The 24,516-nt window shown below is 35.0% G+C and overlaps 1 long non-coding RNA gene across 1 annotated transcript; it reads right to left on the bottom strand.

The window, feature by feature from the left end:
- Positions 1–229: 229 nt before the first annotated feature.
- LOC129515265 (uncharacterized) lies at positions 230–10,247 on the bottom strand. Its single transcript, XR_008665545.1, has 3 exons — positions 10,124–10,247; positions 9,099–9,156; positions 230–1,877 (listed from the first exon to the last, which is right to left on the bottom strand). It is a non-coding gene; the product is annotated as an uncharacterized LOC129515265 (long non-coding RNA).
- Between the last annotated feature and the right edge of the window lie 14,269 nt (positions 10,248–24,516).

Raw genomic sequence — 24,516 nt, 5'->3', positions numbered from 1 at the left:
AGAGGGCCAAAGTAATAGGCATTTAGAGCAGGTTTTCTATCCCTCTGGAAAAATTTATGTGTTTATAATTTCTAAAATCCTAGTCATTTTTAAAAATATTTTATTTTTAAGAGTAGTTTTAGGTTCATAGAAAAATTAAGAGAAAAGTACAGAGATTTTCCATATACCCCTTTCCCTCACATGCATCGCCTCCCCCTTTACCAACATCCCCCACCAGAGTAGTATAATTATTATAATTGATGAACCAACATTGATACATCATAATGACCCAAAGCCCCTAGCTTATATTAAGGTTTATTCTTGGTGTTATGCATCTGATGGTTTTGGAGGAATGTATAATGACAAGTACCACCATTGTAGTATTATGCAGACTATTTTTACTGCCTTAAAAATCTTCTGAAATTTACTTTTGATGTATTTTCCAGTCTTTATCCACTCTTAACTTCTTTTCTTAGCTTTCCAAAGGCCTCGAATCTTTTATTGACCTCATGCTTTTTAACCTTACATTGAACATTTTCACATACTACTTTGGGTTGCTCCAATCCTCGTATTTGTCCTTTTCCAGAATCTTGAGGTATAAAATTAACATCATTTTTCTCAATTTTCGGATTCTAACATTTGTTTGCATTTCTAACATGCTATTCTAAATTTATCCTAGTTGATTAATCCACAATGAGATATCATAAATGCCAAGAACATATATCACTCAAATAGATTCTATTCTGGAAAAAAAAATCTATCCTGAGCAGTCTAATTTTTCTTAGACATTTAGCAGCATCAAACTCAAGCCTGGAATCTCTTTATTGCAGTTCTACTTGTCTTCATTCTAGTTCACACTATCCCATCTGAATCATTGCTGGTATTGTAATTCCCTAAAAGATGTTGTAAGGTAACTTGCCTATCGTGTAAGAAGTAGGCAACAATCAAAATCCACAGAAGTCTGTATCTGAAATCACAGCATCAGTTAGCATGACAACATACTACTACTAAGTTGAAACTTTGAATATATGATAATTCAGAAAGTCACAGGAGATACACAGAAATAGGCAATTAATACAGATTAACTTAAATGTAATATGCAGAAGCAGACACGAGTTGGGTCTGTGGAGACACTTTTAATCTCATCACTTTTTTCTCCTCTGTTGTATGATTTTCTAGTTTTTCCCCTTTGATCTCTTTTAAATGAGTGGGCCATACATACACAAATCTTATGAAGCTTATGACCTTCACTGGGAGACTCTACATCTTGGGATGAATTGTGTAAATTGCTTTTATTGACCAGTTAAATTCCTGACTTTTCAATGGCCTCTTACACATAGATAGAATGGTAAGGATATATTGAGAAAAAATCTCTTAAAAATAAAGAACAGTTGGTTGAATTATCGAAGTGCTGATTTAATGGAGGATTTTTAGGATAAAATTTCATATAGAGAGATAAGAACTTTCCTGTGAGGTTTCCATATATTTCACTTAAGGTAGTGAGAGACTGGGTGGGAAAGATGAGAAACTGCTGGCTTAGCACAATAGATAATCTAGTTATAATATGAACGATGGTGATTTTTCATGAAAGCTACTGTATGAAGATATGTTTAACAATATGGATTTGATCAAATGGCCTATTATCTTATAATAGGTGCCACATCCTACTATAGAAAAGTCGGCTTCTCATTGTTGCCTCTGTGAGAATTAGGGCACAAGGGGAGTCAGTGTGAACATGAAGCTCATGCTGTGAGCTACTGTGAAAAATAAATCACATTGTCTTTGATCTGGGAGTCTTGTATCTTCTGCAGCATCGCAGGTTCATATAGAATAATGGCCTTCAATGTAAAATGAGCTGAAGGGCAGGAGTTCCAGGCTGAGGTATTTTTGAGTCTGATCTAAATTGTAAAAAAAAAAAAAAAAAAAAAATTGTTAGGGCTACACTCATTTCATTTACTGGCAATGAACATTTAGGAAGTGGAAGCACATGGATTATTGAAAATTAAAGATGTAGATTTCACTCTTGATCACTGCATTGTTACTACTCAAATGATATGAGCAGGAGGACAAATCAAATCAATCTTTCATAGGCATTACAGAGTTGAGTAGTGCCCAGGGCCTTTAGAAACCAGTATAAGGACACTAAAGGATGATTCCAAATGATGTGATATGAGAATCTGACCAAAATAATGTGGATTTTCAATTGTATGACAAGGACTTCTTGGATAGTTATTTCGTATTAAAAGTTAAATTCTATGATATTTACCAAGAGGACTAAGGAATTTAGGAGAATGCTAAAAAAGAGATATTTGAGCTAGGTATGCTGATGATTCTCAGATAATGCATGTGAAATAATTATTTGTAAAGGAATTTCTAGCCAAATCTTCAAAATAATAATTGGCACCTGACATACAAGTGGACAGTGAAAAGATGAAGTGTATATGCACAGACTTGGCAGTTTTGAGAGGAAATGACCATAAACTCTGTCCTAGGAAAGACATAATCATCCATATACTATAATCATTCAAGTGTACCTTGGTATACTTTATTAATTATGTTCTTATTCCTTTTTCTTTCTGTTATATATTATATATATAATAGCATCTAAAATAAAAATATATAAATTACACGTAATTAATTATATTTACATATACTTACAAATGTATAAAAATATATGTATATAATAGAGTATATTTATATATTTAGGAAAACGCTACTACACTAGTTTAAACCAACAGTGATATTTTATTATTAATAATCTTAAAAATAAAATATTTTATTATTTATTTATCAAACTCTATTAAATTTTGGCTTTGAATTTTAATACCAGTACACTTAACATACAATGTTATATTAGTTTCAGGCATACAATATAATGATTCAACAATTCTATACATTGCTCAATGTTCATCAAGTGTACTCCTTAATTCCCATCACTTATTTCACCCATCCTTCCAGCCACCTCCGCTTTGATACCTGTCAGTTTGTTCTCTAGAGTTAAGAGACTATTTCCTGGTTTGTCTTTATTTTTCATCCCCTTTCTCATTTGCTTTCATCCCTTTTCTCATTTGTTTTCTTTCTTAAATTTCACATATGAATCATATGGTACTTGCCTTTTCTGACATGTTTAGCTTAGAATTATACCCTGTAGCTACATTTGTGTTGTTGCAAATCACAATATTTCATTCTTTTTTATGGCTGAGTAATATATTGTATATATGACCTACTTTTTATCCATTCCTCTATCATAGATACATGGACTGTTTCTGTAATAGGATATTGCAAATAGGGCTGCAATATCCATGGGGTGTATAAGTCTTTTTGAATTAGTGTTTTCATATTCTTTGGGTATATATCCAGTGGTGTTATTACACTGGATTGTAGGATAGTTCTATTTTTAGCTTTTTGAGGACCTCTGTACTATGGTCCACAGTGCATACACCAGTTTGCATTCCTGCCAACAGTGCAAGAGGGTTCCCCTTTCTCCACATCCTTGCCAACACCTGCTAATTCTTGTGTTGTTAATTTTTAGCCATTCTGACTGATGTGATGTCATACCTCACTGTAGTTTTGATTTGTATTTCCCTGATGAAGGTGTATTTCCCTGATGAGCATCTTTTCATATGTTGGTCACCCATAAATCTTCTTTGGAGAAATGTCTGTTCACATCTTCAGCCCATTTTTAAATTTGTTTAGTTGGTTTCAGGTGTTGAGTTTTAGAAGTTCTTTATATGTTTTGGACACTAACCCTTATGAGATATGTCACTTGCAAATATCTTCTCTCATTCAGTTGTTTATCTGTTAGTTTTGTTGATTATTTTCTTTACTGTGTAGAAGCTTTTTATTTTGATGTAGTCCCAATAGTTTATTTTTGCTTTTATTTCCCTTGCCTCAGGAGATATACCTCTTCAAGGATTTTTGTGGTCTCACATTTAGGTCTTTAATCTGTTTTGCATTTATTTTTGTGTCCAGTCCATTTATTGAAGAGACTGTCTTCTTCCCATTACATATACTTGCCTCTTTTGTAAGGCTTTTTTCTTGGCTTTCTATTCTGTTATGTTGATCTGTATGTCTATTTTTTTGCCACTACTCTTAAGACTTTTTCATGTATTCCTTTGAGAGAGACAGATAGACAGGGGGTGGGGGAGAGAGAGAGCAGGGGAAGTGGCAAAGGGAGAGAGAGAAGCAGACTCCTTGCTAAGCAAAGAGCCCAACATGGGCCTCGATCATATGACCTCACTGAACTCATGACCTGAGCTGAAGGCAGCCACTTAACTGACTGAGCCAACCAAGTGTCCCTGTGCCAGTATTCTTGAGTACTGCAGTTTTGTAGTATGACTTGAAATCTGGTATTGTGATACCTCTAGCCTTGTTGATGTCCTTTTTTAAAGATTTATTTATTTATTTTAGAGAAATAGGGCTGGGGTATCAGAGGGAGAGGGAGAGAGAATCCCAAGTTGATTCTGTGTTGAGTGCAGAGCCTGACATGCGGTTCAGTCTCACAACCCTGAGATATGACCTCAGCAAAAACCAAGAGCTGGAGGCTTAACTGGCTGTGCCACCCACTCGCTCCTGTTGATTTCTTTTTCAAGATTGTTTTGACTATTTGTGTCTTCTATGATTCCATACAAATTGTAGGAGTATTTGTTGTAGTTTCGTGGCAAATGCTGTTGGTATTTTGATAGAGATTGCATTAAATCTGTAGATTGCTTTGGGTAGTATGGACATTTTTTTTTCAAGATTCTTTTTTTTTAAGATTTAATTTATTTATTTATTCATGAGAGACACACAGAGAGAAGGGCAGAGACACAGGCAGAGGGAGAAGCAGGCTGCATGTAGGGAGCTGAATGTGGGACTCGATCCCGGGTCTCCAGGATCACGCCCTGGGCTGAAAGCAGCGCTAAACCGCTGAGCCACCAGGGCTGCCCCTAAGATTCTATTTATTTAGTGTCTCTCTCTCTCTCTCTCTCTCTCTCTCTGTCTCTCTCTCTCTATCTCTCTCTATCATGAATAAATAAATAAATCTTAAAAAAGATTCTATTTATTTATTCATGTGAGTCAGAGAGAGAGACAGAGACATAGGCAGAGGGAGAAGCAGGCTCCCTGCAAGGAGCCCATTATGAGACTTGACCCCGACCCTGGGATCACACCCTGAGCTGAAGGCAGACGTTCAACCACTAAGCCACCCAGGTGTCCCAGTATGGATATTTTAACAATATTTATTTTTCCAATCCATGGTCATGGAATATCTTTCCATTTATTTGTGTCTTCTTCAAATTCTTTCATCAGTGTTTTATAGTTTTCAGAGCACAAGTCTTTCACCTCCTTGGTTATGATTATTCTTAGATATTTTATTATTTTTAGTATAATTGTAAATGGAATTGCTTTCTTAATTTCACCTTCTGTTGCTTCATTATTAGTGTATAGAAATGCAATGAACTTCTGTGCATTGATTTTGTATCCTGCAACTTTCCTGAATACATTTTTTTTCCAATTCTAGTAGTTCTTTGATGGAGTCTTTGGAGTTTTCTATATATAGTATTATGTCATCTGAAAGAGTAAAAGTTTTACTTCTTAGTAGATTTGGATGCATTTTATCCCTTTTTTCTATCTGATTGCTGTGGCTAGGACTTCTAATACTATGTTGAATGAAAGTGGTGAGAATTGGACTTCCTTGTCTTGTTCCTGATCTTAGGGGGAAAGCTCTTAGTTTTTCACCATTGCATATGACATTGCCTGTGGGATTTTCATATAAGATCTTTATTATGGGGATCCCTGGGTGGCGCAGCGGTTTGGCGCCTGCCTTTGGCCCAGGGCGCGATCCTGGAGACCCGGGATCGAATCCCACGTCGGGCTCCCGGTGCATGGAGCCTGCTTCTCCCTCTGCTTGTGTCTCTGCCTCTCTGTCTCTCTCTGTGTGACTATCATGAATAAATAAATAAAATCTTAAAAAAAAGATCTTTATTATGTTAAAGTATGTTCCCTCTAAACATATTTTGCAGAGGGCTTTTATCATGAATGGATGCTGTACTTTATCAAATACTTTCTATGCATCTCTTGAAATGATCATATGGTTTTTATCCTTTCTCATTGATGTGATGTATCACATTGATTGATTTACAAATATGATGCATTCTGTGAATAAATCCCACCTGATTGTGATGAATAATTTTTACTGTATTGTTTATTCAATTTAATACTATTTTTAAACATTCTTGCATCTATGTTCATCAGAGATATTGGCCTGTAGTTCTCTTTTTGTAGTATCTTTATATGGTTTTGGTATCAAGATAATGTAAGCCTCATAGGATGAATTTAGAAATTTTCCTTCTTCTTCTATATTTTGGAATAATTTGAGAATGGAAGATATTAACTCTTCTTTAAATACTTGGTAGAATTCACCCTTGAAGCTGTCCTGCCCTGGAGTTTTGTTTGCTGATAGGTTATTATTAATCATTATTATTATTAATAATGTTATTATTATTATTTTGATGTTTGTTTTTATTACAGATTCAGTTTCATTGCTGATAATTTGTGTGTTCAAATTTTCTCTATCTTCCTGATTCATTTTGAGATGTTATATGTTTCCGGGAATTTATTCATTTCTTCTAGGTTGTCCAATTTGTTGGTGTTCAGTTTTTTACAATATCCCTATAATCCTTCATATTTCTATAATGTTAGTTATTTCCCCTTCTTCATATCTGATTTTGTTAATTCAAAGCTTCTCTCTCTTTTTTAATGATTCTTGCTAACAGTTTATCATTTTTGTTGATATTTTCTGAGAATCAGCTCCTGGTTTCTTAAATATGTTCTATTGTATTTTGGGCTTCTATTTTGTTTATTTCTGCTCCAATCTTTATTATTTCCTTCCTTCTGCTGGCTTTGGACTTTGTTCTTTTTTTTAGCCTCAATAGATGGAACGATAGTTTATTTGAGACTTTTCTTGCTTCTTGAGTTAGATCTGTATTGCTGTAAACTTCCCTGTTAGAACAGCTTTTGCTGCATCTTGAAGATTTTGGACCATCTTGATTTCATTTTCATTTGTCTTAATATGTTTTGATTTCTTCTTTGGTTTCTTGGTTGACCCATTCATTGTTTAGTAGCATGTTGCTTAGCTTTCATGCACTTGTGCTCATTTTAGATTTTTTTTTTTATCTTATGGTTGACTTCCAGTTTCATAGCGTTGTGGTCAGAATCATTTATGCAATGACCTCAATCTTTTTGAATTTGTTCAGACTTGTTTTGTGGCCTAATATATGATATATTCTGGAGAATGTTTCACGTGCACTTGAAAAGAATGTATATTTTACTGTTTTAGGATAGAGTGTTCTGAATATATCTGTTAAATCCATCTGGTCTTACGTGTCATTCAAAGCCACTGTTTCCTTGTTGATTTTCAGTTTGGATAATTTGTCCATTTTTGGAAGCCAGGTGTGAAAGTTCCTGAGTAATGTTGTATTACTATCTATTTATTAACTGCCTAAGTATTTTGGTGCTACCCTGTTGGGTTTATAAATATTTATAATTGTTCTATCTTGTTGAATTTTAATAAAATAAAATTGTATAATCATTAACTGTATCCTGTTACAGTCTTTGTTTTAAAGTCTAAACTGTCTGATATAAGTATTGCTAAACTGACTTTCAGATTCATTTGCATGATAAATGTTTCTCCATCCCCTCATTTTCAAACTGTATGTGACTTTAGGTCTGAAATGAGTCTCTTGTGAGCAGCATATAGATGGGTTTCAGTTTTTTATCCATTCAGTTATCCTATGTCTTTTGATTGGAGCATTTCATCCATTAATGTTTAAAGTAATTATTGCTTGGTATATACTTATTACCATTTCATTACTTCTTTTATGCTTGTTTTTGTAGTTTTTCCCTTCTTTCCTTCTCTCGCTTTCTTTTCTCAAATTAGTTGGCTTTCCTCAGTGATATACTTTTATTCCTTTCTCTTTATTTCTTATCTATTGCTGATTTTTGATTTGTGGCTACCATTTGGTTTGTATATAGTATAATCTGTATATAATAATCTGTGTTGACAGTCACTTAGGTTTGAACCCATTCTTTACTCTTTTCCTCCCCATGTTCTAGTTACATGGTGTTATAGTTTAATTTCTTGAGTCATTTTACTGATTTTCATTTTTCTTCTTTACTGCTGTTTTGCTTCCTGCTTTCTTTACTCTTGCTATGGTCTTTTTTTTCCACTCAGAGTCCACTTCAACATTTAAGATTTTTTGTAGGGCTATTTTAGTGGTCACGAATTCCTTTAACTTTTGTTTGTCTGGGAAACTCTTTATCTCTATTTTGAATGATAGCATTATTGGCCAGAAAGTAATGGCTGCAGAGTTTTTCCTTTCAGCACTTTAAATATACCATGCCACTCCCTTCTGGACTTCAAAGATTCTGCTGAGTAATCAGCTAATAGCCTTATGCAGTTCCCCTGTATGTAACTGCTGTTTTTAAAATTCTCTCTTAAAAACTACTCTATGCCATCTTAATTAGTATTTGTCTTGGTATGGACTTCCTTGAGTTGATTTTGTTGAGGATCTCTGTGCCTCCTGGATCTTGATTTCTATTTCCTTCCTCAGATTTAGAAAGATTTCATCTCCTGTTCCTTCAAATTTTCTGCCCCCTTTACTTTCCCTTTTCCTTCTAGGATCCCTTTAATGCAAATGTTATTACAGTTGTGGTCTCAATGAATTCATTAAGTCTACTTATTTTTCATAATTTTTTCTCTCTCCCAAGCTTGATTACTTTCTCTTCTCCAGGTGCTGATTTATTTTTCTGCTTTCCTGAGCCGACATCTTATTCCATCTAATGATTTTAATTTAATTTATTGTGTTCTTCATCTCTGGTTCTTTTTTTTCTCATTGATAAGGTTCTCACTGATGTCCTCTACCTTTTCTCAATTTTAGTGAGTGTCTTTATGATATTACTTATCTCCATTCTCTTGCTGTGATTTTGTCCTGTTTCTTTATTTGGACATATACCTCTATCTTTTATTTTGTCTAACTCTCTTTGTGTTTATTTTTTTACGATTTTTTTTATTTGAAGGTAGTGGGAGAAGCAGAGGGGGAGGGTGAAGGAGAAGGAGAGGGAAAGTATCCCAGACATACCTTGTGCTGCGTGCAGAACCCGATGCAGGGCTCAATGCCACAACTCCAAGATCATGACCTGTATTAAAACCAAGAGTTTGACATTCAACCAGCTGAGCCACCCAGACACCCCACTCTCTGTATTTGTGTTTTTTATGAAAGATAGCTATGTCTTATGCACTTGAAAATAATACCTTATGAAGAATACGTCCTATAGTGTCCTGCTACGCAGCGTCCTCTGCTCACAGAACCTGGATCTTCATGGGAGTCTCTTATGTGTGCTGTGTGTACCCTGCTGATGAGGCTGAGCTGCTTTTTTCCTTTAGTCCAGTTTGCTTCAATGAACTTTTTTGCTTATTTTGGATGTTTGGGTCCTTTGATGTTATTGGCCCAGTCTATTGATGCCTTGGCCTTAAGTTGAGTCAGACCAGGCATTTGCCTAAGACATAGTAGCACCAAACTGCTGGGCACTTTCCCTATGTTGTTTCTGGAGAGGCTTTTATTGAAGGGCAGAGTCTGCAGTCAGATCAGTTGTCTGTGACCAGCCCACTGCTGGGGCCTCTGTCTGACTGGTATATGTCATTATGTTTCCCTCTCTCTGGAATAGGAGTTGCTTTAGAGTTGTTCTGGCCACTTTCACTATTGCTAGCACACTTCTAGGTCTGTGGCACCACCCTAGGTGGATTTTACCTAAGAGAGTATTGGAGAGGGTGGATCTTCTGACATACAATGCTAAGGGGCAGGGCAGTGGTACTAGCAAGCTTTGAGTGTTCCCAGTCCTCTTCCTGAGAAGCCTGGAAATGCTAGAACTAAAGTGGGCCTGTGGAGGGATGGATCCCTGGAAGTGCAAAGCAGTGGTTCTAGCAAGCTCTGCACACCAGGGTCTTCTGAGGGAGGGGCTCTGCAGTGCCAGGACTGAGGCAGACTATCTGGAGGGGTGGATTGGTGGAGGCACAGTGTGGGAGAGGTAGCAATGCTAGGAAGTTAGGTAGTGAATCCTACAGTTGTGTTTATGGTGGGGGGTGGGTAGGGAACAGAAATGATACCTGCTAGTTCCTTCATTCCTGAAGAATTTCTCCAGGGAGATCTGTTCAACTGACTCTCCCTCCAGTCCACCGCAGGCAGCTTTCAGTGTCACTTCTGTGCTGTATCTGCAAGGTTTGTTTGTTGTGCTATATCTTGAAGGGCAGGAACTCAATTTGCTCTTCCCCTCCTTGGCTCTACCCCAGCCAGCCCTGCTGGATTTTTTAAATTACAGTTTTTAATTCATGCTGGTTGTAAGAACTCATAAAATTCAGCCCCTCTGGTTTTCAAAAACAAATGTTATGAGAATTCATCTTCCTCAAGTGGGATCCCTGGTGTGTGTGCGGGGTTGGTTTTTCTTCCCTCTCTGCACTGTGACTCCCTGCCTCTCAAGGAGAGACTCATGAGTCTGTTTAGTTCCAGACCATGTCTCTACCCTTCCCACCCTCTGGAACATGACCTCTTCTCTACATTTAGTTGTGGAATTTGTTTTGTTAGTCTTAGGGTCATTTTGGGGTTATTTAGAGTAATGTGAGTGTGATCTAGTTCTATCTAATGAGGTGAGTTTAGGATCCTCCTACTCCACCATCTTCTCCAAAAGTCTGAAATATTTTATTTTACCTTTATCATACAATGCTTGCTCTTTCTTTTTGTGGATTCATGTCTCTAGTCTGTATCATTTTCATTCTGTGTCAAAAGTTTTGTTTTGAAGAAAAGTTCTGCTTATAGTTAATTCTATCACTTATTGTTTGAGAAAATCTTTATTTATTTTTCATTTTTTTAAAGATTTTATTTATTTATTCATGAGAGACAGAGAAAGAGAGAGAGAGAGGCAGAAACACGGGCAGGGGGAGAAGCAGGCTTCACGTAGGGAGCCGGATGTAGGACTCGATTCAAGGACCCCTGGTCCATGCCCTGGGCTGAAGGCAGCTGCTAAACCACTGAGCCACCCAGGGATCCCCTCTTTTTCACTTTTAATTGGTAATTTGCTACATATGGAATTCTGGTCTATTTCTTTAAGTCTTCTTTTCCAACATTTCAAATACTTGATTTTATCTTTCTCTTTCTCACCTGGTTTCCGATGAGAAGTCTGCTATCATTTTTATTCTTGTACCTCTATAGATAGGACATTTTTTTCCTTTGATTTTCTGGAATTTAAATATAACATATCTATGTGGAGGAGTTTGTTATGTGTTTTTTTTTTTTTTTATTCCAGCTTGTTGTCTGTGTTTTCAGGATATACAGTTTGGTGACATTTTTGGAAAGTTCTTGGTCATTACTACTTTAAATACTTCTTTGATTTTGTTCTTATCCTTCTTTATTTCAATTTTGCTTATGTAACACCTCTTAAAATTGCCCCACAGTTTTTTTTTAATTTTTATTTATTTATGATAGTCATACAGAGAGAGAGAGAGAGAGAGGCAGAGACACAGGCAGAGGGAGAAGCAGGCTCCATGCACCGGGAGCCCGACGTGGTATTCGATCCCGGGTCTCCAGGATCGCGCCCTGGGCCAAAGGCAGGCGCCAAACCGCTGCGCCACCCAGGGATCCCGCCCCACAGTTTTTTGATGTTCTCCTCTGCATAGATGTATATGTGTTTTCATTAATTTTCTCTTAAAATATCAATTGTGGATGTTTCTATTGACCTGTTTTCAAGCCTATGATTTCTGGCCATGTCAAGTTTATTGATGATCTTATTGAAGTTATTTTTCATTTCTTTTACTGTGTTTTGATTTATAGCATTTTTTTATTCCTAAGTTTTCATCTATTTGCTTATATTACTCATCTATTCTTGGTTGTTTACTTTCTCCATTAGAGTTCTTAGCATATTAATTATGTTTACTTAAGTTATCCTCATTATAATCCCAACATCTGTCTCATATGTGAGTCTGGTTCTGATGATTGCTTTTGTTTCTTCAGGGGATTTTCTTTCTTTATCTTTTAGCATGCCCTGCAACTTTCTGTTGCAAAGTGAACGTATAGTATTGAGTAGTGGAAAGTGAGTAAAATAGGTCTTTAGTGTGAGAATACATGTTAATCTAAGAGTTGGGCTGTGTTATTGTTTGCTATAGATGTCAGAGACTTCAAATTTCCTTAGTGCCCTTATTTTTGAGTCCCATATTTACTTTGTGTTTTCCTAAGTATTACTTCTTATAGTTTGTATTTTATAGCCGTTTCAGGTTTAATCCATTGTGATAATACTGAAGCCCTGTTAATGTGGTGATAGAGTGTGGAAGATAAGGGGGAGCTTTCAATAATTTTACAATTAAACCTCCTCTTTCTGGAGATTTAATTGTAAATTAAGTATCTTTGGCCTGGGACTTTCACAAGTGTTCCTCCACCACCCTCAGCCTCCCACTTCAGATTCTCTTTCCTGTCTTCTGCATTCCCAGTTCCCTTGATTCCTTTGCTGTTTGTTGATTTTTTTTCCCTTTGATACAAAAGGGCAATAGGGAGCTGGAATGGTAGGAGTGGCCTTCAACCATCTGGCATAAGACTCTACCCCAGGAATAGGGAAAGTAATGTATCCTGGAGAGTAGCCCTTGTTTCCAGAAAAGTCCCTGGATGAGTTTCACAATATTACTCTTACCCTTCTCCTGCCATGGACAAGAGAATTTATCCCCCACAATAAACCTCCAGAAATTAATCAAAATCGCCATTTATGTGTCTCTATTGGTTTATGGCTCTAGCAACTTCTGTTCTGAGTAAGCAAATGTTAGCAACCCTTAGTTCTTTGATTTAAGAAAAATATGTATATTCATTTTGTTCACCTTTTTCTTGTTTTAAGGTTAGGAGTGATGGCTTCCAATCATGTTGCATATTGAGGCTGAAACTTGAAATACAAAGATTATGTTTTAATTTTTTTAAATATTATTTTGCATTGCAAACAGGTTTAACTATTAATATACAGTCTTCAGTAAACAAGAATTTAGGGAAAAAATAAGTCTTCCTACCCACACAAAAAAAATCTGCACTTGCCATTTTCTTTGAAAATGTCCTGTGATTCTTTCTGCCAACCCTCCTCCCACACTTTAGGGTAACTTCTCTTTCCTTATCTTTCCCTGTTCTCATCTTTTTCCACTCCTAGAAACTACAACAAAATTTGGCAAATTTTTACCTTTAAAATCAATATAAGTTGTCCTCCACAAATTTGGATATGAGAGTGGGAGGTACCACTGGAGTGCCAGGTACCAAAAGTAAGGTTAAAAAAAAAAATCTTCTGAAGAGAATTAAGCAAAGTGATTAAATAGATAATATAGCCTATGGTGAAAGATGGAAATACTTTAGTTCTTTCACTCAGAGGTGAACATTTACAACTTACACCTGAGGTTACAAAGTCTTAAAACAGAAAGTATACTCAATGGAAGGGTGGTGCTTTGATTCCTACAAATCTTCAAAGAGAATAGTGATTGTGCTCTTTTAAATGATTTATATATATTATGTAGTTTGTCTAAAGTAGAAAACAGGGCCTAATCTATTTATGCCTTTGAAGATCTATGGCTTTATAATATTTGCTGAACTCTTTTCCATCATGTTCTTTTTGACTTCATGTTCTTCAAAATAATTTCATGACCTTAACTTATCTTCCTAAATAAGTTTCTTCTAATGGGAAAGGAATATATTGATGGGAAACAAGAGGAAGGTTATCTAGGTAGTTATGATCTTCATGTTAAATGAATATATTGACCTTCTCTTTAACAAATTAGTGTTCTGTGAATTTGGTTAGCCTACAGCAGGCTGTTAGGGTTAATAAACCCTTCAATCCTGGTGGGAGGATGACTTGAAACTGAGGTAATTGACTCTAAGGCTCTTAAGGAAAATGATATATACCACTAAAAGAAGTATGAGTTTATAGATAATCTAGGATTTGTAAATACAAGCTATATTATTCACTATTACCTTCCACTGGTTATTGGATACTGATGAGGAGACAAGCTGACCTTGGCATATTAGCAGTGTCCAAAATGCAACACAACTAACTTAGCAAAATGCAATTAGCTAAATGGATTATTAATATAATCATTGCTGTGGGCACTAATTAAGATGAAAATTAATTTCATGACCTGTTATAAAAATCTAATCACATAAATTATCACCATTATAGAAAACTATTTGCCTTAGAAGCCACATCTTTAGAAGGATAAGAATAAACAATCTTATAATAATTGTTTTTCATAGCCATCTAGTTATTGTCCATGAATGCAAATTAAGTGCTTAATAGGACTTTGCGTGACAAGTGTTAGGGTTAACAATGATATTAAGTTATGTTTAGACTTTTTTTTTTCAAAATCTTTAAGTGGAAAGCTAGCTAAATTATATACTATATTAAGGAGGGCACTTGATGGGATGAGCACTGGGTGTTATATGATATGTTGGCAAATTGAATTTTTTATTCATGTTTTTATACATATTATTTATGTAAAATAAATACTAAACTTTAGCACTTGCAGTTCAGTTTTCAGATATTTAGGTGGGTAAGAATGCTATACTAGTTCTTCAAAGTTATTAGTTTCTAAGTGAATTTAAAACAACTCAAGATAGAAAAAAGCTTTAAAGGATTTGACCAATTTAGAAAAAAAAAGCTTCATTTGTAGAGCACTGAGTCACTTGTTAAATATTTGTTGAATTTACCTCTAAGCTCTACGATAAAAAGTAAAGGCGGTATACACAAAAAACTCAGGCCTATTCATACTGATGGTACAGAGATAGATGCAGCCAGGTTTCTGCCTTGCAGATTAAAATTCCATGACACAGACCAATTCTTTCAATTTAAAGTGATAAAACAGAGTTATGAACAGGATAATTAATACAAAGCAAAGACTCTGTAAAAATTGTGTTGATTATTTACCAGATATTAGGCAGGTTATGCAAATGATCAAATGTAATTTCCAAACTTCATAGTGCTGATAATACGAAGTCTTCCTATTTTAAAGATACAAAAACCCATACTTACTAAAGTTAAATAAATCATCTAATTGATTGATAGTAATTGCTAGAGTCAGGATTTTAATTCAAACAATGTGATGTAAAGGGTACTAGTGCCTTACATATATCTTTGATAATAAAGGCAGGTTCACAGTAGAACATAATTGGGGTCACATTAAAATTATTTTTGGTAGCCACTAAAAGTTGGGGAAATGCAAGAGACAGTAAATATAATTGAAAAAAGCACATGGTAAATTTTTTTAAAAAATTCAAATTCAAATGGCTTCCCTACAAAATGCAATAATACTGCTGCGCCTCTGTAATAGATGGCATTGATTGGAAACTTTAGGTAAGAGGAGAAAGGCTTCTGGGTGGTTCAGTCAGTTCAGCATTGGACTCTTAATCTCAGCACAGGTCTTCCTCTTAGGGTTGTGAGCTTAAGCTCAGAGTGGAGCCTACTTAAAAAAAGAAAGAAAAAGAAAAAGAAATTTTAGATTAGAGGAGAAACAGAGCTGGTCTACCTCCCGTTATAACAGTAAAAGAAGTTGCTCAGGTTACTAAGTTATTTTAGAGAATATGTTCTTGTGATTATATTGTTATGAAAATGCTAGTAGTTTATGTGGAATGAAATTAAATGGGATGAATGTTATTTTAGAAATATAAACATATAAGCAAAGAGTAGTTGAAAAACATAGGCTTTGTCAAAACTACAAAGTAAAAGTAAAAGGACTTGGAATAATAAAAGAGAGTGAGAGGAGTTTAACAGCAATAGTCATAATATAAATTTAAAAAGACACATAACAGTTTTGGTCACATAAAATAAATATAGGCACCTGGTTGGCTCAGTGGTTGAGTGTCTGTCTTTGGCTCAGGTCATAATCTCAGGGTCTTGGGATGGAGTCCCACATCAGGCTCCCTAGATGGAGCTTGCCTCTCCCTCTGCCTATGTCCCTGCCTCTCTCTGTGTGTCTCTCATAAATAAATAAATAAATAAATAAATAAATAAATAAATAAATAAATAAAAATCAATCTTCAAAAAATAAAACAAATATATTCATTGTTTCAGAAGAAAGACTCCCTTGGTATTCAAATAACTGTTTTCCTGGACTCTGCCTACCTTATAGCAACATGGCAGTAGAAAGAAAGTGATTAAGAATAGTTAGTTCTTGTCTGATCCAGAACAGCAAAATCACTGTAAGACCCTCACCAGGAAAACGGAAGGAGAGGAAATCTTGGGTGGATTAAACAAAGAGAGGGAACAGAGGCAGGATTTCTAGCTTTCTGTAGCATATCACACCCATAAAGAAAGCATGAAGAATTCTTGATACTGTATATACTTGTCTTTCTACCACTCTCACAGTCACAAGTCCATGTAAATAATTCAGACAGCAAGACACACGGTCTCATTTCAGTGTCTCTGTATGAGTGATTTCCTGGACAGAGACAGCAGAGCTCATCCTTTTGGAAGGAGAACTGGGATTGTAGCACTCCGGTCAACTTGCTGACTTGACTGTTCTTTCACTTAATTATTGCCAAGGAAGTTTCCTCCCCAGATAAGGAGAAGAGAGGAATTTTTCAGCATCTACATCCAGCTTTTTCCTGAGAAAGTTATAGATGGCATCAATTACTCCCAGGCGCAGCAGGCCCTAATACAGATTTTTCTTAAACTATATTTGAAAAGATTAGGGGTGGGGGGAAGAAACAGTAGGGAGACCATTTATTTCCTTAAGGTTATTAGGGTAAGCTTGATCAAGTACCTTCTGAAACACTCATCAAAAATCTTCGAAAGCTTTGTTAGGACACGTATATCTTGTAAACTTGGTAGTGTTAGGCTGAGACAAATCCTACTCTTGTGTTTTTGTTTGTTTCTTGTTCATTCAATCAGTGCCCATAATGGCCCAAATTTTGACAACACCACGTCTAATGTTAGCTTTTCAGTTACTAAACTCTCAGCAGCGTTTGACAATTTCTCCCACTCACTCTTTCTTTTTTTTAAAGATGATTTAAAAAAAATAATGAGAGACACAGAGAGAGGAAGAGACATAGGCAGAGGGAAAAGCAGGCTTCTGGTGGGGAGCCCTATGCAGTTCTCAATCCCAGGATTCCAGGACCCCCGTATCATGACCTGAGCCAAAGCAAGATGCTCAACCACTGAGGCACCTTAGTGCCTTTCCCACTCTCTCTTTCTTAGAACACTTCAACTTCCCAGGATTTTGTGGAAGCATATTCACACATAAGAACATTTGAATTGATTTTGTTTTTGTTTTGAGATATGTTGCTATGAGGTCCTTCCCCCAAGTGGAACATTACATTTTTGCCATTCCCATATTAAATAATTCTGTTACTACACTGGGCAAGAAGAGAGTTAGTATTAAAAGCTTTAAAGCATCTGGAGGAGACCTGAACTCATGTTTCAACACAGAAGTTATAGCAGAAAGAGATGTAGGGGGATCCCTGGGTGGCACAGCGGTTTAGCGCCTGCCTTTGGCCCAGGGAGCGATCCTGGAGACCCGGGATCGAATCCCACGTCGGGCTCCTGGTGCATGGAGCCTGCTTCTCCCTCTGCCTGTGTCTCTGCCTCTCTATCTCTCTCTCTCTGTGACTATCATAAATAAATAAAAATTAAAAGATATATTTAAGAAAGAGATGTAGGTAACCCTTCTGCATTTGGTTATTTGTACTTTCTCTATTTTTATTATGGGTTCTCAAGAATCCCTCTGTTTAGGAAATTATAAGGATATCCTTAAGGATTCTGAAGGATCCTTCAATAGATTATAAAAACAAAGAAAAATTGGAAAAGTGAATCCCTATCTCTAGTGCTTTAGGTAATAGAATAATATTTGATATATTGTTTTGGCACCAGACTATTTGGTATGTCAACTAAATGAGATTTAAATTGTAATTTCATTGAGTGATAAAGTTTTTGGTTTTTAAGGAAAAAAATGATAGAAAAAATGTTTGCACTATTCCAGTTATTATCTGCTCAAATCATTTTAACACATTGGTTTTTCTTAAATTTTCTTAAATTTACTCCCTGGTTGGAGAAAGATGAAGATTGCAGAATCTAATAAAATACTCATTTTTTTTCTATTGTTAAAAGTATTTTTTTATTCTCCAAAAGCAAATAAAGCAATGAATATAAAATGCAACTTGAGCTTTAGAAATTTGAACTCAGCCTAATGTATTTTCTCATAGAAACTTCTAACTCTTTGAGGAAAAAAATCTGGTAAAAATGTACATATTCAATTTTTTTCTATGGCCTAATGGAAATGTTGGAAAACAAATAGTATTTGAAACTGATTTGGTTAATAAAGCATATAATTAAAGTCCTCATTCAGTGAAGTGGATCACATGGTAAATAAGAGTCCAGAGTTCTAAGAATCAAGATTTTTTATTGAAGGTATTTGCTTTAGAAATAACACTTTATATATATTTTTAAATGATGTTGGTGTCAAATTCTGATTGTTGATTTTCTACAGAAGACCTGAAAATAGAAAAATTATCTGGCTAAGCAATTCTAGATCTGACTGTGGGTGGGCATCAAGGACTGAACATACCCAACAGGTAGTCAGCTGCAGGATTGTAATCAAGAGCTGATATTATTCCCCCCTCTAGTATGCTATAAAAAATGCTGTTTCATTTTCATTAAATTTTTTTCAATTCTTAGGCTCTCATTTTAGATCCTTTCTTCCACAAACTCTTCATTTGTTGATGTTCCTTAAGGTTGCAATTTTTTCTCTTGTAATGTGCTCCTATTGGAGGAAAGCATTTGTGACTTTAATTGCCAAAATTCTACTAGCTGTCAAGTCTGTAATTTTAGATCTAGTTCTCCCCCAAGTTTCAAACCCAAGTTTCACACTACATGTTAAATTTACCAGAAATGTGCAAATGCACAGGACTAAAGCTAAAATGATTATTTGCCTCTATGCCTGTAATCTTCTGCTAATCCCAAGCATCCATAGAAGAGACCTTTCCAGTGAGAAATGTTCATTATATTCAACTACTTCTTGAGCAGCCATGTTTTATCTGCCATCAATTTTGTCATTTATAAATCGCAATGTCTCCTACTTTTCTTCTTGTCTTAATTCAAGCCTTTGTTATTTCCTGTATAAATGATTTCCATATTCTATTAATCTCCTGTCTCCTTTCTTCTCACTTGAGTGTCTAAAATAGTATTTTTGTAGTTTTCATGGTTAAAAACAATAACAAATACCTTCCACTCACTTTTTTCTTTGCATTTTTGCATTGCAAAGGGAATGTGTGTGTGTGTGTCTTCTGAGTTTAGGAAAATTCTACATATAAATATATAGAATTTTAAATACATATATGAAAATTATATTTTGTAGTTTAGCTGAAAATAGGAGTAAATGGGCAAATACCACATAGGAATGGATCAGAAAGACCAGGTAGAAAGTTCTTACATTGGTTCAGGTGATAAGTGATCATGGCTGGGGCAGGATGATGGCTACAAAAAGAGGAAACAGAATTGTGAGATATTCAACAGGTAAAATCAGGTAAAATCAAAACAGGTAAAATCAAAAACTTGGGTTTTTGTTGATTTCAGAATGTACAGGAATTGATTTTCAGATGATAAATTTGATATACATTTAAGACATAAGTAAAAGGATTACATGAGCCTACAACTTTTAAGAAATTATTCTTAGAGTCAGCAATAGGAAAACCATACCCAAAGGGAATCATCATAATGGAGAGATTATCAGGGAGGATCCAGAGTGATACAGAAAGATCTAGGATACAGCCATCAGTGTGGCCAGCATTTAAAGGGAGAATTGGGGTTAGCAAAATAGCCTGAGAATGAGTTGTCATAGAATTCAAAGAAAATCACTTAAGTGCTAATACTTTGGTTGGTGAGAGAAGAGGGTATGAGAATGGCAATCTTTTTTACCATTCCTTCAAGTATTGGCTTACATGGGAATTTTGTTTCTTTTCAGATAATATGCTTCTCTCTCTCTCTCTCTCTCTCTCTCTCTCTCTCTCTCTTCCTACAAAGGCTCACATTATTTGACCAGAAACTTACTTCTTACCTGAGTTGGCTATATTTTTCATCCACCTAATTTTTGAAATGATTTTTAGTAAAGCCAGTCTCCTAAGCCTCTGTTCTCAGTTGTATATCCCTGCTGTGTCTTGTTACAAGTAAAAATAATTATACTGTATTAGAAGTCATAACATCTTTACAAGTGACCAAGAAATTAGAAATATCTGCACAAAAGCAACCATCAGCAGAAAAGCAAACAATTCCATCATGTCCATCTTTGGTTTAATGGAAATCACAACTGAGAAGAAAATGACAGAGATCATTGCACAGCCCTATAAAGAGATCTTTTGCTTTACATGAAATATTTCTCCTTGGCAAAAGAACCAGGATACTGAAGGATACCAATAATATGATGAAATCATAAACCTTCTGTAATTCTTGGAGTTGAAGTCTCTGAGCAGAGGAAGCATATTGTATTATGTGTTAGTAATAGCCACACAGAGAAATCACTCACAAAAAAGATGGAAGTGCATTAGGGGAGGCTGATCAGTCCTTGTACATGCTAAGTGGATCAGAAGTTCTTCTGTCTGGTTCTGCCCACATATGCTGGAACATTCTTGCGATGAATTCACATTCAGACTCCTTATACATTAAGTGATTAAATTTCAAATAATTTCATATTTTTAATCTGCAAATTAAGTCTAATATATAATTATTTAAAGTATATTTTCCATCTAATTAATCTATGCACATGGTTAAAAATCTAAGAATGTAGATTTATGATGAAAGATTCATTTTGCAGCCCCAGCCCCCATTTAAAAACAATGTATTTTATTTGAATTCAATTAATTTACATATAGTATATTATTAGTTTCAGAATCAGAGTTCAGTGATTCATTTGTTGCACATAATACTCAGTGCTCATTACATCATGAGCCCTCCTTAATGCCCATCAATCACCTCCCCTCCAGCAACCTTCAGTTTGTTTTCTATAGTTATGGGTCTCTTATGGTTTGTCTCCCTTTCTGATTTTGTCTTATTTTATTTTTTCCTCCTTTCCCCTATGATCCTCTGTTTTGTTTCTTAAACTCCACATATGAGTGAAATCACATGATAATTTTCTTTCTCCATGTAGCACCTAGGTGGCTCAGTGGTTGAGCACCGGCCTTTGGCTCAGGTTGTGATCCCAGGGTACCAGAATCGAGTCTTGCATCAGGCTCCCTGCAGGGAGCCTTCTTCTCCCTCTGCCCATGTTTCTGCCTCTCTCTCTGTGTGTCCCTTATGAATAAATAAATAAAATCTTAAAAAAAATTATCTTTCTCTGATTGACTTATTTTGCTTAGCATAATACCCTCTAGTTCTATCCACTCCATCCATGTTGTTGCAAATGGTAATATTTCACTTTTTGCTGGCTAATATTCCATCATATATATATGATGTATGTTATACATGTATGTATACATCATATATATAGAATATATTAATTTCATACTTTAAGTTAGAATATTAATGCCTAAAGGTCACTATTAAAAGTATTTAACTACATATATGTATGTATACATCATATATATGTGTGTCTGTGTATATATATATATATATATATGTAAATATACATACATACAACTTCTTTATCCATTCATCTATCAATGGACATCTGGGCTTTCTATAGTTTGGAAATCGTGGGCATTGCTGGTATAAACACTGAAGTGCAGGTGCCCCTTCAGATCACTCTGTCTGTATTCTTTGGGTAAATACCCAGTAGTGCAATTGCTGGGTTGTAGGGTAGCTCTATTTTTAACTTTTTGAGGGACCTGCATACTGTTTTCCAGAATGGCTGTACCAGCTTGCAGCAGCAGTATAAAAGAGTTCCCCTTTCTCCACATCCTTACGAACATTTGTTGTTTCCTGATTGTTAATCCCAGTCCCCCCTTTTAAAAGGCAAACATATTTAAACTCTAGGTAATCTTTAAATCTAAGTCAACAATAGTTATATCACTAAGTTCTCTATTTTAGACAATATTATGTTAACTTGCTTTAACTACTCTATTCTTACTTTTTCCACATCCTTCCAATATAGTTACTACTAAGTTTTTATTTGTTAATTTTGCAGATTGATTGATTGATTGATTGATTTGACACAGAGAGAGCACAAGCAGGGATTGCTGCAGGCAGAGTGAGAAGCAGACTCCCACTGATCAGGGAGCCTGATGCAGGGCTTGATCCTGGAACAATGGGATCATGAGCTTAATGGACTGAGACACCCAGGCGCCTCAATTTTGCAGCTTTAAATAATGTGTGGGTTTATTTTTTAGCCGTTTCCACATGTTTTCTATTAGACTTTAAGAGAATATATTAATTTCATATTTTAAGTGAGAATATTAATGCCTAAAGGTTAGTATTAAAAGTATTTAACAACTTACATGGTGGACAAATTATGTAGAGTGGATTCTGAACTCTTAACCAATCAGGAGAGACTCAGGCAGTGAACAGCCATATGGATATGCCCTCCTACACTTTGCTTTGGATACCTCCTCACTTTTGACTCTCAGCCTCTCATCATTTTTCTCTTCATAATTTAAAAAAAATAATTTTACATCCTCTTCTAAAATTCTAAGCCTGATATCTGTGTTTCATCTACATCTTATGTTATATTTTGAGTGTTTCTCAAGCTTATTAACCACATAGAAAAATCTAGAGCACTTTTACAAAAAAGCTCATGACTGGGCATTGATATCAGATATTCATATTTAATTGCTTTGAAGACAGGGTTAAGAATTACTGGTATATTGCTCAAATATAAATCATGGAATTGAATAAAATATTTCCAATCCCTTTATGTAAATGGTGCTCACCGTCAAAGATTACATTTTCTCATGTGAAGAATAGTGTGTGTGTGATTTTGCTTTATTTAATACATAGTATGTCCTCATACCTTGTGTAATCAGCTATTTTGTTGCTTTGTTTTTTTCTGGAGGTTTCTATAAATATTGTTCCAGTTTTCTAAGTCCTTCCATAGGAAAAAATATTTTGATTTGGTATTTCCTTTACAAATGCAAAGGCACTGTTCATTTGTCTAGGTTTGCTAATGGGAACTCTAACCTTGCTCTTTTTTTTATTTTATTTTATTTTATTTTATTTTATTTTATTTTATTTTATTATTTATTTTATTTATTTTCTAACCTTGCTCTAATATAGGTGATATATTCTATGAAATTTTTAGAGGCATCCAAGATTGTTAAGACATTTAACATCATTGGTGTTTCAGTTTCACAATATTTGACAGTGCGTAGTATTTTTCTTAAAAAAGGGTTTACCTTGTACTTGATAGTACTTTTTAAGTCTAGTGACTATTACAGTGTGAAAACCACTGTGGAATTATCCTTTTCCTAGTCCTCATTTCCATTTTCTCTCTTCCCTCTTTTTAATATTTTTGTTGGTAATATGTGGCTGATGTGGAAGGTCTGAAGAGTTTGACTTATAGATCCATTTATGTACTTAAAGTGAAAGCTCCTTTCACACACCCACATCTCAGTCAATCCCTCACTTCTTGGTACCTGGGAGTCCTAAGTTCAGGAGCTTTCCAGACACTTCAAGTTATCTGCACTGTTATCTCCTCATGTATACTATAGACATTCATCCTGTCAATCACCACTATTCCATAAGCTTTCTGGGATAATTATACATGTTGAAAAATCTAGTTGACTAAAGATCTCTCTACCATTTTGATCCTTCCTCTCTCCCTCCTTTCCCTCCTTCATTGTTTTTCTTTTCCTCCTCTGTCCTTCTACTCTTATCCCTCTTTTTCCTCTTACTCTTCTTCTTTTTGTTTATTCTCCATTAGTGGCATGGTGGCAGAATTTTGAGAGTGAAAAGAAACAAATCCAGATGACTTTTTATCTTTGAATATAGCTAATCTATCCTAAAAAACCTTCACCATGGAATTAATTATTTCTATACTATTAATACTATTATACAAAGATAGTAATTATGGACTTACAGTTTTAGAGACATTGTACCAGGCAGAAAGTGTTGGACTTTTTTGATATTGGGCAATGTCATAAACTAATGTAATGATTGACCATAAACTGATGGATTCCCTTAGATAGATTTCTTGTATTCTCTTTTTGTTAATTTATTTTTTTTCCTTTTCTTCATTGCTTAAACTTTCCACATTACTATTTCTTCCTTGCTATTGTTTTTACTCAACTACATTTACATTGTTTTCCTACTTATTTTACAAATCCTACAAATAGGATTTTGAATTCCTTTTTTGAAAGAGGCATATCATTTTCATGTTCAAATGCATTTCCATGTTCAAGATGACTATGATATTTAATGTGACAGAAATATTAATGTGGTAAAACAGAAAGATCATTGAATATGGAATGAGAAATCCTGGATATTAGTGTTTAATCTGCCACATATATAGTCCTATGAATTTGATAAGTTATTAAAAATCTCTGAAAATCATATTAGTGATTTATGAAATAGAGC

The sequence above is a fragment of the Nyctereutes procyonoides genome, unplaced genomic scaffold (assembly GCF_905146905.1).
Source record: "Nyctereutes procyonoides isolate TBG_1078 unplaced genomic scaffold, NYPRO_anot_genome, whole genome shotgun sequence".
Lineage (NCBI taxonomy): Eukaryota > Metazoa > Chordata > Mammalia > Carnivora > Canidae > Nyctereutes > Nyctereutes procyonoides.
Note: the sequence above shows the minus strand (reverse complement) of the source record. Positions and strands in the feature narration are given on the sequence as shown.